Source organism: Sarcophilus harrisii, chromosome 4 (assembly GCF_902635505.1).
Source record: "Sarcophilus harrisii chromosome 4, mSarHar1.11, whole genome shotgun sequence".
NCBI lineage: Eukaryota > Metazoa > Chordata > Mammalia > Dasyuromorphia > Dasyuridae > Sarcophilus > Sarcophilus harrisii.
In genome coordinates this window covers 138,095,341-138,115,001 of record NC_045429.1, presented here as the reverse complement: position 1 = coordinate 138,115,001, position 19,661 = coordinate 138,095,341, and the positions used below count along the sequence as shown (strand labels likewise).

At 35.0% G+C, this 19,661-nt stretch overlaps 1 pseudogene; it reads left to right on the top strand.

Moving 5' to 3' along the window:
- Nucleotides 1-15,812, top strand: part of LOC100920394 — a 153,117-nt pseudogene extending 137,305 nt beyond the window's left edge.
- Nucleotides 15,813-19,661: the final 3,849 nt, after the last annotated feature.

Sequence of the window (19,661 nt, the reverse complement as noted above, 5' to 3'; positions counted from 1 at the left end):
ATTGTAGAGTTGTATGACAAGAAAAGAAGTTTAACATGATAACATTCACCACTGGTATCCTTGGTATGATAAAAGATCTGAAGGAAGATCCCCTTCATGAAGGGAAGGATACTTATAAAGAGCTTTAACTGAGAACTTAGATAAATATCTTATGGGATGAAAAAGTACATATGGATTGTGATGAGTATTGTTGAAGGACTTACCCACATCAAGGAGAACAGACTTATCAAAGAAATTTAATATTTTCTTAATCTTTCATTCTCTTACCTGAGGACAGTATTAGAGTCATACTCTAGTCTAAAGAAATCAAATTTATTAAAAACCAACTATATATCTTAGTTCTATGCTAAGTACCATCTCCAAATTGTGATTCTGCCCTCACTCACCTTATCAAATTAGTTTAACTCAGCCTAGTTAAATGGCCATATGTAACTATTTTCAGTACCTTCCCAAAAACTTCATGTGAAGGCAAGAAAATATTGAACCCAAAGTCAAATTTATTTCCTAAATTTCAATTTGAAGTAATGACTAACAGAATGATAAAATAATTTTATAAAGTCATCTCTTTCAAACATTTAAATGGTACAGAGTTGTCCAAATAGTGGTAAGACAGGGAAAAAAACCATCATTCATTTCAAAGAGCTACATGTCTATTTCAGAATTATTCCTTTCTGTGTATTTGTTATGCCTCTGTCACAAATACAACATTCTATTATTTGGGTAGGAAAAATTAAAACACTCATTTTGCTCACAAATACGTTAATTGTTACATACAAATATCAAACGTGAACTCTGGTTTATTGTTCATTCTAAGCACTATATATAGGACAGAACCCATCTCTAATACTTGCTAATTATGTGACCAAATGCAACCACTTTATACCTTGATTTCTCCATCTCTAAAAGGGGGAAAATACTATCTGTAGTGTTTATCCTACAAGATTGTTATAAAGCTAAAATGAGAGACTGTATGAATACTGTCACAAATCTTAAAACACTATACAAATGTCAACAATTCTTAATTTTTTTTCATGTTTTAAACCATGTTTAAAAAAAAGAGAAATAGGATAAAAGCCCTGGTATTGGCAGGTTTTCTTCTGTCTGTGTAGGGTTTCTTTGCATATAATTTGGCATTCTTCTGTCCTAAAGTTATTGGATTTAGCCAAGTCTCATGGTAGCTTCTGACCATAAAATTTCTGTGGTCATGCTACTTGGAGATATCTCAAATAATAGTCTTTTCCCAAATTACCTCTGACTACTTTTACCTCATAAATATTAATCAGTTAATAAATCTTCTGTTAGAGCAATTATGAATCACTCATGCTTGTTTGTAAATGCAGGGACTAAACCCAGATTTGTACATTTAAAGAGCTCAAAAACAGCAACAAATTCCTAATTATTCTTCAGAAAAGTGAATCAAAGGCCAAGGCCAAGTAAATGTATCTTTCTTTTTATTTTCGGTGGATTATTTTTTTTAGCTTTCTCATCAATAATATGCACAATGTGGACCAAAACACAAATGGTAACCTTCTAGTGAAAGATTTTATACTATTTTTCTGTAACTTTCTGTAACTTACATTTTTAAGTTAGGTGTCTTCAAAGAAATATGCTTAAGTGGCAACTTATTCTGGAAGATGGCACTACTAAAGTTGTAACTCATGAGGGACCACAGCTTCATGTAGCTTTAATCATCAATTAACAGAAACAACTGTCTCAAAATAAAGGCATTTGTAAAAATGGCATAGAATAAACAATATTATATTGTTCTGTAAGAAATGACCAACAGGATGATTTCAGAAAGGCCTGGAGAGACTTACACAAACTGATGCTGAGTGAAATGAGCAGGACCAGGAGATCATTATATACTTCAACAACAATACTATATGATGACCAGTTCTGATGGACCTGGCCATCCTCAGCAACGAGATCAACTAAATCATTTCCAATGGAGCAGTAATAAACTGAACCAGCTATGCCCAGAGAAAGAACTCTGGGTGATGACTAAAAACCATTACATTGAATTCCCAATCCCTATATTTATGCACACCTGCATTTTTTATTTCCTTCATAAGCTAATTGTACAATATTTCAGAGTCTGATTCTTTTTGTACAGCAAAATAATGATTTGGTCATGTATACTTATTTTGTATCTAATTTATATTTTAATATATTTAACATCTACTGGTCATCCTGCCATCTGGGGGAGGGGGTGGGGGGGTAAGAGGTGAAAAATTGGAACAAGAGGTTTGGCAATTGTTAATGCTGTAAAGTTACCCATACATATAACCTGTAAATAAAAGACTATTAAATAAAAAAAAAGAATAAACAATATTAACAATTTTTTTTTACCTCATAAACTTGAGTTAGGCAATATATATGTTTGTAGCTATATAACTATAAAAAACATATATATATATATATATATGCATATAACTACATAAACACAACTATAGAGAGCATCAGTAACATTTAGTACATAGGGCAAAGGTAACTGAAATGCTGTTCTTTTCCTTCTTGTATCTTCATGTTGTTTCAAGACACAGCATTTCTACTTGGCGGGTTCCCTTGGCTTGTCCCTTTCTGGTGTTCAATGGCCAATGGCTAAGGCTTACTCTCAAATTAAGAAGTTCTTCATGTCTAGGTAGTTGGTGACACAGTGAGTAGAGAACTGAGCTTGGAGTGAGGAATAACTGAGTTTAAATCCAGATCCCTAAGCAAGTCTTCTAATCTCCATTTGCCTCACTTTTCTTACCTGGAAAATATGTCTGATTAACTCCCAAAGTTAGTTATTTTGTGAATCAAATGAGATAATAATTTTAAAGCACTATACATGATGTCATTGTTGTAGTAGTAGTTGTTATCATGTCTTGCCTCACTGAAACTGCTTATTTCTTTGTGTATTGACCCCTACTGGGTCTATGAATATTCCCAGCAAATAAACAGGGCCACTTGGGGCATACTGGCCCTTATTTCCAATTTTGAATAGCTTTCTACTGAGTTGGAGTTGGTTGGCTTCTCATTTCAAGTCTCTTCTTTCCAATGTCTTATACTAAAAAGTTTCTGCAAGCTCTATATAACACAATTCTTAGAAAATTTCACAATTAACAAGTTTTCTTGTGGTTCAAACACAACTGATATCCCTGGGGAATTACATTCACTCCTAAAGTCTATGATTATACCATTTAACAGACAAACACCACTTTATAAATGGTCTCTATTATCTTTTCCTTATATTCCACAATTTCATTAGCTGGTCTGGGGAGGAAATCAATTGTTCAGTGGTCTTTAGATCAATTCCTACCTACTATATTTATTGAATAGATTATTCTAAAGAATTTATCATTTAAGAAAAATAAGCTCAATCCCCTAGATTTGAGCTTGAGAAGAGCTTATCTTTGTATCTTTGTTGCTTCACTTTCCAGTCAGATTTGATAATATCAAAGAATTCTCATCAATCTATATGTCCATGAAAAATGTGGCAAAATTCTTCTAATTCAGATTAATTAAATGAAAGGCCCATCAGAATTGCTGGAAAGGCTTGATTATACAATATTTTTAAAAGAAATGCCTTTTTTCCAGTTTCTTCTAATACACACATATACGTGTATCTTTATCCTTTATATATATATATATATATATATATATATATATATATATATATATACATATATAACATATGTATATATATATATATATATATTTGAGAGATATAGATGACATAGATATAGATATGACATAGACATAGAAAAGAGATAGAGCTAGATTAGAATAGAGGAAAATAGCATATCATTAGTTAGACTCTCATGTTATTGCCAGAAATCTTTAGGGCAACTTTAATGAAGAGTCACCATAGTTTGTAATTAATATTTCCTGCTGCACTGCAAAACAAACATGCTTCAAATAGGTCATTGTCTTCAGTGTTCTATGAATATTCTGAATTTATTTTCATAGATGAAATTTTCTTCATTCTCCCTCTAACTTCTCTTTTTCCCCTTTCTTTTTCTCCCTCTTTTCTCTTCCAACCTTTTGGAATCTTCCAAACCTTTTTGGAAAATGTGAAATCCCACATTTATTTCTCTCTTCTCTGAATTTCTTTATTTCTCCTCTGACTCTTCATTTGGAAACATGTTAGGAGCCTGTTTATTTTAGTGCTATTTCAATTTCAATTGACAGCATATTAACATCCAGCTATTTAGAATGGGGGAAGGCGAATGATTATAACAATTTACCCTTTTCCCCTTTAGCTCCATCCAAACCAAAAAATGAGACCCACTAGGCTGTGTGACTTGTATTCAACAAGTTAGTTTTCCATTATATTTCCCATTTCAGGGATTGAAACATAAAAGGAATATAAAAGCTTTAATCTTAAGACTGAGGAACAATCAGCACAAACAATCTCACATGTAATTGAGAATATGTGACTGACTAGCCCCATGCAGTCACCAAATATCCTGATGTGGACCTACTGATATCCCTGCATGAAGAGTGTGGGTCTTTAACACATCTTGTGTCTGCAACACTTTTTGGTAGCTTAAAGCATAGAGACTATTTAACATACTTGGGCAATTACCTAAGTGACCATTCCATGCTCTAAATGGTTAGAACCTTAGGTATTGGTTTGAGATGTCACAGCAGCTCTAAATCAATTTTTCTGGAAGGAAAAGAAATATGACATAATTAGATTTGTACATAGTAAGAGAAATTACATTAACCAACACTGTGCAAAATCTGATACAATAAGAAAATTACAAATTCCTCTATTTGGCATTTAAATTCTTCTTTAATATAGTAGCTCCAGCCAACTTTTCCAGGCTTGTTATTACAAAAGTTTCTTCTTCATAAATTCTTCTTTCCAATTGAACTGATCAACTTACTATTTCTTACCCACAATAAGGGATTGGAGCTGGAGCCCCAATTGTTAAATTTTCAGTGTTGATCAATTGCCTCAGTAATCAGCAATCACTATAAATGAAGATTGATTTATTATTTTGTTAATGATCTGGATATAATGAAGTAGCAATGATGGAAATTAAACTTAAAAGTGTTTGATCATACATTTTGCCCCTTCATAGCTCCCAACTTGTTAAATATTTCCCAGCACATTTCTGTAGTGCTTTATAAACACTGCTTGTATTTCTTAATAAAGCAATTGAAGGCTCATGGGGTAGAATCATCACCACACTAAAGGTTTGGGGACCCTAGATTGTTAATAATAACAATAACAGACATTTGTATAGTACTTATTTGCAGAATGTTTTAAATTTATTATCTTATTAGAGTCTTTTAACACTGTTGCCGGAGGCAGAGCCAAGATGACGGAGAAGGCACACGTGACTTTCTAAGTTCCTCTCATTCCCTTCATAACCAACTATTTAATTCAGCCTCAAAAATAGCTCTTCACTGCTTAAATTCATGAAGATCAGAAGCACTACAATTTACCAGCCAAAGTCAATCTGGAAGATGGTCAGGAAAGGTTTGTACTGAGTGGCCAGGAACAGACAAGCACAGGCAGCAAGAGACTAGCGTCCTGAGCAGACCAGGGACGGGGGTGATCACTGTGGCTAGAGAAATTATAGATAACTCTGCTATAGGCTAACTGCTCTGCCTTGATTAAAAAGCAGTAAACTGGCAGAGAAATTAAAGCCTAAAAGAGAGGGTACTCTAAAAAATGCCAGAACCTAAAAAGATCTGGCTGTAATTACTCAAACCAGGAAGTGACACAGACAGACTGTAACAGGCAGCTCTGCAGCCACATCCTGCAGTTAGGGGCTTTTGCGGGGAGCAGTTATAAATCTGCATAGCAGTGGGACACAGCCTTGGCAGCCTCTAATCTGCACAGTGGTGGGCTTGGCCTGGGGCAACAGAACCTCCCCAGGAGACTTTCCTTCCCGAGCCAGAGATACTTCCCATCCCTGCAAATCCATTCACTGCTCAACTGCTAATACCCACAGCCCCAGGGTGGGATTTGGCTTGGGGTAGTGAAATTCTCATTGCTCAGAGTCTAGCCCCAGGGCAGTCATTATCTCACACATCTGGGGTTCTTTGCAGGGCACTTTCCCAGCTCTGCCCTGCAGGCCTGAGTTACTTCCAGGTGGGGAACTCTTTCCCAGAGCACTCCAGTACCTCACTGCTTTTTGTAGCGAGTTAGCAGGACAGCTACCTTTCCAAACACCTTTCACTGCTCTGCAGAGAAAGCTGATAACCTCCTGGCCCTGAAGGCAGACCCTACTGGCTTTAACAAAATGAGTAAAAAAATCAAAAGGAGGATTGATAGTTTCTATTCAGAAAGAGAACAACTTTTCAACCCTGAAGAGACTAATAGCAGACAGTCTCCAGACAATTGTTGGTCCCCAATACAAAGGCTCTCCTAGAAGAGACTATTAAAAACGTTAAAAGAGAACTAGAAGAAAAATAAGGAAAGGAAAGAGAAGCTATGTAAGAGAGTACAGAAAAGATATAACTCACTAAAAGAAAAATTTGATAAAGTGGAAAAAGAAAACAACTTCCTGAAATGTGAATTGGAAAAGGTAAAAAACTCCTAAGAAGTGAAGGGAATCAGAATTTGTGAAGTGGAAAAAGAAAATAACTCACTAAAAAAAAAAAATTAGTGAAATGGAAAAAAATTCCATAGAGTAAAACAACTCATTTAAAAACAATTGGACATATACAAAAAGAAGTAAAAAAAGCTAATGAAGAAAATAACTCACTAAAAATCAGAACTGAACAAACAGAAATGACTGATTCATTGAAACAGGAAGAATAAGTCAAGCAAAACCAAAAAACTGAAAGATTGGGAAAAAAATATCAAATATTTACTAGGAAAAACAACAGACTTGGAAAATAGATCTAAGAGAGATAACCTGAGGATCATTGGACTACCTGAAAATTATGATGAAAAAAAAGAGCCTAGATACTATTTTATAGAACATCACCAATGAAAACTGCCCAGAAGTAATAGAACCGGAAAATAAAATAGGCATTGAAAGAATCCATCAAACACCTTCTGAAAAAGACCCTAAAATAAAGACTCCAAGGAATATTGTGGCCAAACTTCAAAATTTTCAGATTAAAGAAAAAATTCTACAAGCAGCCAGGAAAAAAACAGTTCAAATACCAAGGTGCCACAATAAGGGTCACACAAGATCTGGCTGCCTCAACATTAAAGGATCGAAGGGCCTGGAATCTGATATTCCAAAAAGCAAAAGAACTTGTAATGCAGCCAAAAATAAACTACCCAGCTAAGCTGAGCACTTTTGTCCATGAAAGAAGATGAACATTTAATGAAACAGAGCAATTCCATCTGTTTTTAAAGAAAAAACCAGACTTAAACAAAAAATTTCATCTCCAACAACAGGACTCAAAACAAGTAGAAAACTCTTAAGAATTGTATTTCTGTTGTGGATATACATAAAAACCACATGTATAATTTGATTTTACTGATATAACATAAAAAAGGGAAGTAGAAATGGAAAGGAGATAGTGTCAGAAAAAGGGAAAGGGGGAGATAAAAGAGGGAAACTACATGTGACAATGAAACAAAGGAAACCTATCATATCTGAGGGAACATATACAGGGGGAGGAACATTGTGTGAATCCTAGTCTCATCAGAGTTGGCTCAAAGTGGAAATAATTGACATATTTATTTTATAGAGAATATTCTCTCACCTCATTAAAAACTGGGAGAGGAAAAGGGAAAAGGAAAAAGAGTAATAAGGGAGGGGTACAAGAAAGGGGAAGGGATTCAAGGAAGGAGGGAGGGATACTAAAGAGCTGCGTGACACAAGTGGGACCAATAAGTTTAATACTAGGGAAGGGGGGAAGGAGGGCAAGAAAAGGAAAAGCATAATCTGGAGACATTAGGATGGCAGGAAATACAGAATTAGTAATTTTAACCATAAATGTGAATGGGATGAACTCACCCATAAAGAGGAGGTGGATAGCAGACTGGATCAAAAGTCAGAACCCTACAATATATTGGTTACAAGAAACACATTTAAAACAGGGAGATATATACAAAGTAAAGGTAAAAGACTGGAGCAGAATCTATTATGCTTCAGGTGAAGTCAAAAGAGTAGGGGTAGCCATCCTTATCTCAGATCAAGCAAAAGCAAAAATTTATCTAATTAAAAGAGATAAGGAAGGAAACTATATCTTGCTAAAGGGTACTATAGACAATGAAGCAATATCAGTATTAAACATATATGCACCAAGTGGTATACCACCTAACTTCCTAAAGGAGAAGTTAAGAGAGTTGTGAGAAGAAATAGATAGCAAAACTATAATAGCAGGAGATCTCAATCTTGCACTCTCAGATTTAGATAAATCAAATCAGAAAACAAATAAGAAAGAAATTAAAGAGGTAAATAGAATATTAAAAAAATTAGGTATGATAGATCTCTGGAGAAAACTGAATGTTGACAGAAAGGAATATACTTTCTTCTCAGCAGTTCATGAAACCTACGCAAAAGCTGACCATATATTAGGACATAAAGACCTCAAAATTAAATGCAGGAAGGCAGACATAGTAAATGCTTTCTTTTCAGATCACAATGCAATAAAAACTACATTCAACAAAAAGTTAGGTGTAAATAGATCAAAAAGTAATTGGAAACTAAATAATCTCATTTTAAAGAATGATTGGGTGAAACAGCAAATTATAGGCACAATTAATAATTTCACTCAAGATAATGACAATGGTGAGACATCATACCAAAATTTGTGGGATGCAGCCAAAGCGGTAATACGGGGAAATTTTATATCCATAGAGGCTTACTTGAATAAAATAGAGAAAGAGAAGATCAATGAATTGGGCTTGCAACTTAAAAAGCTAGAAAAAGACCAAATTAAAAGCCCCCAATCAATTACTAAACTTGAAATTCTAAAATTAAAAGGAGAAATTAGTACTGTTGAAAGTAAAAAAACTATTGAACTAATAAATAAAACTAAGAGTTGGTTTTATGAAAAAACCAATAAAATTGATAAACATTTGGTAAATCTGGTTAGAAAAAGGAGAGAGGAAAATCAAATTAGTAGTCTTAAAAATGAAAAGGGAGAAGTTTCCACCCAATGATGAGGAAATTAAAGAAATATTAAGGGGTTACTTTGCCCAAGGTTATGCCAATAAATTTGATAACTTAAGCGAAATGGATGACTACCTCCAAAAATATAGACTTCCCAGATTATCAGAGGAGGAAGTAATTTGCTTAAATAATCCCATTTCAGAAAAATAAATAGAACAAGCTATTAAAAAAAAAAAATCCGCAGGACCAGATGGATTTACATGTGAATTCTACCAAACATTCAAACAACAATTAGCCCCAATGCTTTATAAACTATTTGAAAAAATAGGGAATGAAGGAGTCATACCAAATTCCTTTTATGACACAGACATGGTACTGATACCTAAACAAGGTAGGTTGAAAACAGAGAAAGAAAATTATAGACCAATCTCCCTAATGAATATTGATGCTAAAATCTTAAATAAGATATTAACAAAAAGACTACAGAAAATCATCCCCAGGATAATACACCATGATCAAGTAGTATTTGTACCAGGAATGCAGGGCTGGTTCAATATTAGGAAAACTATCAGTATAATGGGCCATATTAATAACCAAATTAACAAAAACCATATGATCATCTTAATAGATGCAGAAAAAGCATTTGATAAATTCCAACATCCATTTCTATTAAAAACACTTGAGAGTATAGGAATAAATGGACTTTTCCTTAAAATAATCAGTAGCATCTATTTAAAGCCAGCAGTAAGCATCATATGTAATGGGGACAAACTGCAACCATTCCCAATACGATCAGGAATGAAACAAGTTTGCCCACTATCACTGTTACTATTCAATATTGTATTAGAAATGCTAGCTTTGGCAATAAGAGTTGAGAAAGAGATTAAAGGAATAAGAATAGGGAATGAGGAAACCAAATTATCACTCTTTGATGATGATATCATGGTATACTTGGAGAACCCCAAAGATTCTACTAAAAAGTTATTAGAAACAATCCACACCTTTAGCAAAGTTGCAGGGTACAAAATAAACCCACAAAAGTCATCAGCATTCTTATATATCACTAACAAAACCCAACAGTTAGAGTTACAAAGAGAAATTCCATTTATAGTAACTACTGATTGTATAAAATATTTAGGAATCTATCTGCCAAGGGTAAAATCAGAAACTTTATGAGCAAAACTACAAAACACTTTCCACACAAATTAAGTCTGATCTAACCAACTGGCAAAAAATTAAATGCTCTTGGATTGGGCAAGCAAATATAATAAAAATGACAATACTTCCTAAATTCATCTATTTATTTAGCGCTACACCAATCAGACTCCCAAAAAACTATTTTGATGACCTAGAAAAAATAGAAACAAAGTTCATATGGAAAAACAAAAGGTCAAGGATTTCAAGGGAATTATTGGAAAAAAAATCAAATGAAGGTGGCCTAGCTGTACCAGATCTAAAATTATATTATAAAGCAACGGTTACTAAAACCATTTGGTATTGTCTAAGAAATAGACTAGATGATCAATGGAATAGGTTAGGTTCAAAGGACAAAACAGCCAATAACTTTAATAATCTAGTGTTTGACGAACCCAAAGACCCCAGATTTTTGGATAAGAATGCATTATTTGACAAAAATTGCTGGGAAAATAGGAAATTAATATGGCAGAAGCTAGGCATTGACCCACACTTAACACTGTACACCAAGATAAGGTCAAAATGGGTTCATGACCTAAGCATAAAGAATGAGATTATAAATAAATTGGAAGAGCATAGGATAGTTTACCTCTCAGATCTATGGAAGAGGAAGGAATTTATGACCAAAGAAGAACTAGAGATCACTATTGACTACAAAATAGAAAATGTTGATTATATCAAATTGAAAAGTTTTTGTACAAACAAAACTAATGGCAAGATTAGAAGGGAAACAATAAACTGGGAAAACAGTTTTACAGTCAAATGTTATGATAAAGGCCTCATTTCTAAAAATATATAAAGAATTGTCTCTATAAGAAATCAAGCCATTCTCCAATTGATAAATGGTCAAAGGATATGAACAGACAATTCTCAGATGAAGAAATTAAAACTATTTCTAGCCATATGAAAATATGTTCCAAATCATTATTAATCAGAGAAATGCAAATTAAGACAACTCTGAGATACCACTACACACCTGTCAGATTGGCTAGAATGACAGGGAAAGAGAATGTGGAATGTTGGAGGGGATGTGGGAAAACAGGGACACTGATACATTGCTGGTGGAATTGTGAACACATTCAGCCATTCTGGAGAACAATTTGGAACTATGCTCAAAAAGTTATCAAACTGTGCATACCCTTTGATCCAGCAGTGTTTTTACTGGGCTTATATCCCAAAGAGATACTAAAGAAGGGAAAGGGACCTGTATGTGCCAAAATGTTTGTGACAGCCCTCTTTGTAGTGGCTTGAAGCTGGAAAATGGATGAATGCCCATCAATTGGAGAATGGTTGAATAAATTGTGGTATATGAATGTTATGGAATATTATTGTTCTGTAAGAAATAACCAGCAGGACAAACACAGAGAGGATTGGCGAGACTTACATGAACTGATGCTGAGTGAAATGAGCAGAACCAGGAGATCATTATATACCTCAACAACGATACTGTATGAGGATGTATTCTGATGGAAGTGGATTTCTTCAACAAAGAGAAGATCTAACTTTGTTTCAGTTGATCAAGGATGGAAAAGCTGCTACACCCAAAGAAAGAACACTAGGAAATGAATGTAAACTGCTTGCATTTTTGTTCTTTTTCCCAAGTTATTTATACCATCTAAATCCAATTCTTCCTGTGCAACAAGAGAACTGTTTGGTTCTGCACACATATATTGTATCCAAGATATACTATAACCTATTTAACATGTATAAAACTGCTTGCCATCTGGGGGAGAGGGTGGAGGGAGGGAGGGGAAAAATTGGAACAGAAGTGAGTGCAAGGGATAATGTTGTAAAAAATTACCCTGGCATGGGTTCTGTCAATAAAAAGTTATTACAATAAAAAAATGATTTTTAAAAATTTTTAAAAACCACTGTTGCCCATACATGACAATAAAAGCTGTTCCATATCAAAAATGCATTTATTCCTTACCTCTGCTTTGTAGAATCCCTAGCTTTCTTCAAGATTCAGCTCAGCTGTTCCTAAACTTCCTGGTACCCTTTCCTCTTAATGACATAAACACACACACACACACACACACACACATGTAAATGCATAGGTGTGTACATACACACACGTAAATGCATAGGTGTGTACATACATACATACACACACACACACACACACACACAGAGTGTCATTTTTTCTGTATATTTTATTTTGCCCTGCCCTCCATCCTTCATAAAACACAGGTTCATTGAGGGCAAAAACTTCTTAACTTCTTACCCCAGCTTCTATTCCCTTGCCTAGTTTATAGGTTCTTTTTCCAAAAATTATATGTATTTCATTTTGAATTTATGGAATAAAAAATATTTTCATAATTTTAAAGACATTGCACATTGTAGATATGGTGAATTTTAATAATAAATATACAAGTATTTAAATCATTAATATTTTGAACTTTTTATAAGTTTGTAGGATTTATATTTCTGAAGTTATTAAAGTTTAAAGCTGTATTAAGACTTTTGGGATGCACTGTGTATTAAGTACTGTGGGGAATATAAAGAGGCGTAACATATAATTCCTGCTTTCAAGGACCTTACAATTTAGCATAAGACATAAGACAAATACATAGATATGATACAAAGCAAAATGTAGTAAATGATGAGATAGTATATAGGTTTTTAATAAATGTTTAATAATAATTAGAACTATCTATAAAACATCATAGAATGGATTAACCATTTCAGGTCTCATGTTGCTGATTTTATAAAGAGGTGAAGGATAATAAAGTGAAGCAGTATTATGATTCTGATGCTCTATGATGCCTCAAATAGACAAACATTGGAAGAAAAAGAAGATAGCACACCAGATAATGCCAAAATTAACCTAAAGCTTATATACATATAATTGACCCCATGACTCACCAAATAGAAGCAAGATCAATGGGGAAACTTTCAGTCCCAGCTCAGAAGGCAAAATCTGGGAAAACAGACTGTTTCCTGAAGAGCAGGCAAAGCTATTCCTCTGAAAACACAAGGACCTTTGTACTCAAAGCCAAGAATCAGAGCTGCACAGGAAGCTTATGGTAGCACCCTCTTTACCCCAGGAGGAGAGTTCCACTAAGAAAGTAAAAAAGAGGAAATACCCAAAGAAAATGAGCAAGAAAGAGAAAAAAATCTTGACCATAGAAAGCTACTATGGCAACAAGGAAGACCAAAACACAAACTCATATGCATACAAAATGTCCACAGAGGAAAATGCAAAGAGTGATATAAATTGGTCTCAAGCTCAAAGGGGTTTCTTAGAAATGCTCATAAAAGACTGTAAAAGATAAATAAGAGAGCCAGAAGAAAAAAAAAATGAGAAAAGAAATGAGATATAAGATATATGCAAGAGAGAGCCAACAGCTTGAAAAAGAAAGTAAAAAATTGTCTGAAGAAAACAACATTTTAAATAGTAGAATTAACCAAATGTAAAAAAGAGATACAAAAGCTAACTGAAGATAATCACACATTTAAAACTGGAATGAGGCAAATAGAAACGAATGACTCTATAAGACTCCAAGAATAAGTCAAACAAACTAAAAAGAATGAAAAAGAGGAAGAAAATATGAACTACATCATTGGAAAAATATCCAACCTGGAAAATAGATCCAGAAGAGTCAATTTAAAATTTATTGGCCTACCTGAAGGCCATGATTAAAAAAAAAAAAAAAAAAAAGCTTGGATAGCCTTCTTCCAGAGAGTTCTTCAACTCTCATGGAAACCCCACTGTTGAAGTTGATCTCTTCACTGGAAAAGGTCTCTTCCAAGCTGCTGTGCCCAGTAGTGCTTCCACTGGTGTTTATGAAACCCTGGAGCTCTGGGACAATGATGAGACCCGCTATATGGGGAAAGGTATCTCAAAAGCAGTTGAGCACATCAATAAAACTATTGCCCCAAGCCGGGTTAGCAAGAAACTGAATGTTGTAGAACAGGAGAAAATCAGTAAGTTGATGATAGAGATGGACGGCTGTTAGAATCCTAGTGATAACTCACTGGAATTGGTAGAAACAGTGCTTGAGTTTATACCTTTGAGAATTCACACATTGGCTCACACGTTGGAGTTCACAAGTACAGGAGATACACAAAACTTAGTAACTTTGTGAATTCACACCTCCCATAATTCAACTCTCAGAGGAGGAGTCAACCTTTGGGTTCACACCTTTAAGCAATTTAGAAGAGCAATAAGAAGCTCTTAGAGCTTCAGTCAGTCAGTCAGTTCGGAAGATTGCCAGGAGTCGGAGTTGAGCTGGAGGCTACAAAGGACAAGCTGCAAGAGCTCTTGGAACCAAGCAGAGAGATAGGCCTCTAAGAAAATTAACCAGGCTATTTTGGAAGAAATAATAAAAGACTGTACTTAAATCCCTGGCTGCATTTGGAGTGATTATTACTCTGAACTGAAACTAAAGCTGCCTCCAGAAAACCTCCCCAAGAAACCTGCTCACAGAGAATCATCATATATTATAAAAAAGAAGAGAACACCACAGACGGCTCCGACAATAAATCTAAATTTGGTACAAATGCCATATTGGGAATGGCTCTGGCTGTTTGTAAGACTGGAGCTGTTGAGAAAGGTGTCTCCCTATACCACCATATTGCTGACCTTGCAGGCAATAGTGAAGTCATCCTTCCAGTTCCAGCCTTCAATGTGATCAATAGTGGCTCCCATGCTGGTAGCAAGCTGGCCATGCAGGAGTTCATGATCCTCCCTGTTGGAGCAGCAACCTTCAGGGAGGCTATGCACATTGGGGCTGAGGTCTACCACATCCTGAAGAACATGATTAAGCAGAAATATGGACAGGATACCACTAATGTAGGAGATGAGGGTGGCTTTGCTCCTAACATCCTAGAGAATAAAGAAGCTCAGGAATTGCTGAAAGAAGCCATTGGTAAAGCCTGTTATACTGATAAGGTTGTGATTGGCATGGACGTGACTGCCTCAGAATTCTTCCATTCTGGGAAATATGACTTGGACTTCAAGTCTCCTGTTGATCCCAGCCAATACATCTCTCTTCTGAGTTCAGGGACCTTCATCAAGGACTATCCAGTGCTGTTTATTGAAGATCTCTTTGACCAGGATGATTGGGAAAGATTTCCTGCTACCGCAGGCATCTAGATGGTAGGGAATGATCTCATAGTGACCAATCCTAAGTGCATTAAAAAGGCTGTGAATGAGAAAGCCTGCAACTGCCTCCTTCTCAAAGTGAACCAGATTGGCTCTCTGACCCAGTCTCTCCAGGTGTGCAAGCTGGCCCAGTCCAGTTGTTTCCCATCATTCTGGAGAGACTGAAGATACCTTCATTGCAGACCTGGTGGTGGGTCTCTGCACTGGGCAGATCTGAGCGTCTAGCCAAGTATAACCATATTCTTAGAATCGAGGAAAAGCTGGGCAGCAAGTCTAGCTTTGCTGAAAGGAACTTCCAAAATCCTCAGGCCAAGTAAACTGCTTAGCAGGGAAGCTTCCAAGCTAAAAGCTAGCAGGCTCCAGTCACCTCCATAGAAGTCTGCTCCTGTCCTGTGAGTTGGCAGCGCCAAGTACTAGACCAGTTTTGTTCTGGGGACAGGGACCTCTACTGTGCAACTTCCGTCTCCCCTCCACCTCTCTGCTGTTCTCATCACTTCCTTAGAACTATCTTATCAGAAACTGTCCCTGATCATCTGCACTGACACTCTGTCAGAAGGCCTTATTGTCTTGTGACTGGGCTAAAGTGACTTGTTCTCATCCCTCCCTGTGTTGGTATGTGGAACCATATGTTTATGATGCAGCCCCAACAAGCCCACAGGCAGATCCTTAGTGGCTTCTTTGTGCAGAATAAAAGTATTCAGTAACCCTCTGGAAAAAAAAAAAACAAGAAAAAAAGAAAAACAACATCAATATTCTAGAAACAGAGGGTGAAATACTCACTGAAAGAATCCATTGATCACCTTCAGAAAGAGATCCCACAAGAAAACCCCAAGGAAATTTTTTGCAAAACTCCAGAACTATAATCTCAAGGAAAAAAATACTGCAAGGTACCAGACAAGAACAATTCAAATATCAAGGAATGTAATGGGCTGAAACTGAGTAGATGCACTGAGGTCCAAGCACTTAAGGCTAATTACCAATTGGACAAGACTCTATTAGCATTTACTTGGAATATGGCCTGCCTCACCATTCGGCGCTGGCTTGATCTGTTGGCCCATAGAGAGATTTTGGGAGGAGGAAAAAAAGGGAGGAGTGAGAAAGCCAGAGTGACTCCTAGACAGATTCGTGTCACAATTGCTCTCAGTTCCTATTGCCATTCCATTCACATCCAAAAAGAATAAAGATCAAGGACTTTTGCTGATCCTGACTCTGGCTGATTCTAAAGTATCCAGGGTGCTAACGCAGTCATCACAAAGGAGCGTCAGGATTACCCAGAATCTGGCAGCTTCTACAATAAATAATTAGAGGGCCTGGAATATCATATTCTGGAAGGCAAAGAATCTAGGGTTACAATCAAGATTTAACTACCCAGTGAGACTTCATCTTTCTTCATCTTTAACAGGAGGCAATGAATCTTCAGTGAGGTCAGAGACTTTTAATCATTTCTATTGAACAAAAAGAACTAAACAGAAAATTTAATCAACACAGGACTCAAGAAAAGCATTGAAAGGTAAACAGGGAAAATTATATATTATTTAAAAGTTAAGCTCATTACCTCCCTAAATGGGAAAATGATATATGTAACCTTTGAGAACTGTATCTGTCACTGGACAGACAGAGAAAGGCACCAGAGATAAAGGATGTGATTATGAATAGACTCTGATTTGATGATTTTAAAAAATATACATTAAGGGATGGAAAAAAAGATTGTACTGTGAAAAGAAGAAAAGAGAGGTATAATGGGACAAATTAGATTACATGAAGAGGCTCAAAAGACCTATTACAACAGAGGGAAAGTAAAGAGGGGGATGAGCATTTTCTGCAGCTTGATCTCATCAGTTTTGGTATAGAAATTTATCTACCCCTATAAAGAAGTAGGAGGAGAACGAGGAAAGAAATGGGAAGAACAGGTTGGAAAGGAAGCAGAAAAAGTAGTGGGGAAAGGTAAGAGAAGGGGAGAAGAAGTGATAAAAGATAAAGTAGTATTTGAGGTAGGTTTAAAAAAAGGTGAGTGGGTGATAGAAGATAATGTAGTGGATGGGGTGAGTTAAAAAATACTACTAAAAAAGGAGAAGGGTGATAGGAGATAAGATAGTAGGTGGGGTAAGTAAAAATCAGTTCTAAGGACAGGGTGGAAAGAGAGAACAAAAGTATATACTGGGGAAAACTAGGATGGAGGGACATACAGAACTAGTAATCATAACTGTGAATGTTAATGGGGTGCACTCTCCCATTAAAAAGAAACAAATAGCAGAGTGCATTAAAAAACAGAAACCTACATGTTGTTTACAAGAAACACATTTGGCACAGAGAGACACATACAGAGTAAGGGTAAAAGGATGAAACAGAATTTATTATGCATCAGCTGAAGATAAAAAAACAGGGAATAGAAATTCTGGTCTCAGATAAAGTAAAAATAGATTTCATTGAAAGAGAGAAGGAAGAAAAGTAAATTTTAATAAAAGATATCATAAACAATGAAGTTGTAATGATACTAAATGTATATGTACCAAGTAGTAGAACAACCAAATTCCTAGAGAAGATATTAAGCCAGGTACAGAAAGAAAGAGACAGCAAAATTATATTAGTGGGGGACCTCAAATTTCCCCTCTCAAAATCATACAAATCTAACCACAAAATAGATAAAAAAAGAAACTAAAGAGATTAATAGAATCCTAGAAAACCTAGATATGAGAGACCTCTGAAGAAAACTGAATAGAGACAGAAAGGAATACATCTGTTTTTCAGCAATACATTGCACCTACATAAAAATTGACCATGTAATAGGTATAATATAAAAACCTCACAATCAAAAGCAAAAAGACAGAAATAGTAAATGCTTCTTTTGAGACAACAATGCAATAAAAGTTATATTCATTAAAAGGGCTTGGAAAGATACATTAAAAATCAAATTTAAAAAATCTAATTCTAAAATAATGAGTGAGTCAAAAAACAAATCGCAGAAACAATTCACCATTTCATCCAAGAGGATAACAATAATGAGACAACATTACAAAACCTATGAAATGCAGCCAAAGCAGTTCTTAGGGGAAATTTTATATTTCTAAATAGCTACATGAATAAAATAGAGAAAGAGAAGATCAATGAATTGAGCAAGATAGAAAAAAAATTAAAACACTCCAATTAAATACCAAATTAGAAATTCCGAAACTCAAAGGAGAGATTAATAAAATTGAAATTGAGAACTATTGAACTAATAACTAAAACTAAGAGTTGGTTTTATGAAAAAAAATGAAATAGATAAACTTTTGGTTAATTTAATTAGAATTGGGAAAGAAAAAAATATTTCCAGTATCAAAAATGAAAAGGGCGAACTTACCACCAGTGAAAAAGAAATGAAAGCAATAAAACAAAGTTGCCCATTATAACCACTGTTATTCAACATTGTACTAGAAATATTGTTTTTAGCAATAAGAAAAGAAAAAAGAAATTAGAATAGGCAATGAAGAAATAAAACTATAATTCTTTGCAGATGATATCATGATATACATAGAGAATCCTAGAAAATTATCCAAAAATATACTTGAAACAATTTACAGCTTTAGCAATAAGATATAAAATAAATCCACACAAATCATCAGCATTTCTATATATTACTGACAAAGCCCATTGGCAAGAGATAGAAAAAGAAATCCCATTTAAAATAACTGCAGACAAAATTAAATACAGGTCTACTTGCCAAGCTAATCCAAAAACAGTATGAACACAATTACAAACACTTCTAACATAAGTAAAGTCAGATCTAAACGATTTGAAAAAATATCACTTGCTCATGGATAGGCTGAGCTAATAAAAAAAAATGACAACTCTGCCTAAATTGGCCTATTACCATCAACCTGCCAAAAAAATATTTTATATACCTGGAAAAAATAATAAAATTCATCTGGAATTACAAAAGATCAAGAATATCAAGGGAATTAGTGAAAAAAAAAAATACAAAGGATGGTGGCTTAGCAGTACCAAACCTAAAACTACATTATAAAGCAACAGTCTTCAAAACCATTTGGTACTGCTTAAGAAATAGAATGGTGGATCAGTGGAATAGATTAGATAGCTATGATACAATAATCAAGGTCTATAGTAATCTAGTATTTGATAAACCCCTAAACTCATACCCCATACAAAATAAGAACAAAATGGGTACAAGATTTAGGCATAAAAGATGATACCATAAACAAATTAGGAGAGCAAGGGATTATTTGCCTATCAGCTCTTTGGAGAAGGAAGGACTTAATGGCCAAAAATTGGAGAATATTATGAAAGGCAAAATGGACAGCTTTGATTACATGAAATTAAAAAGGTTTTGCACAAACAAAACT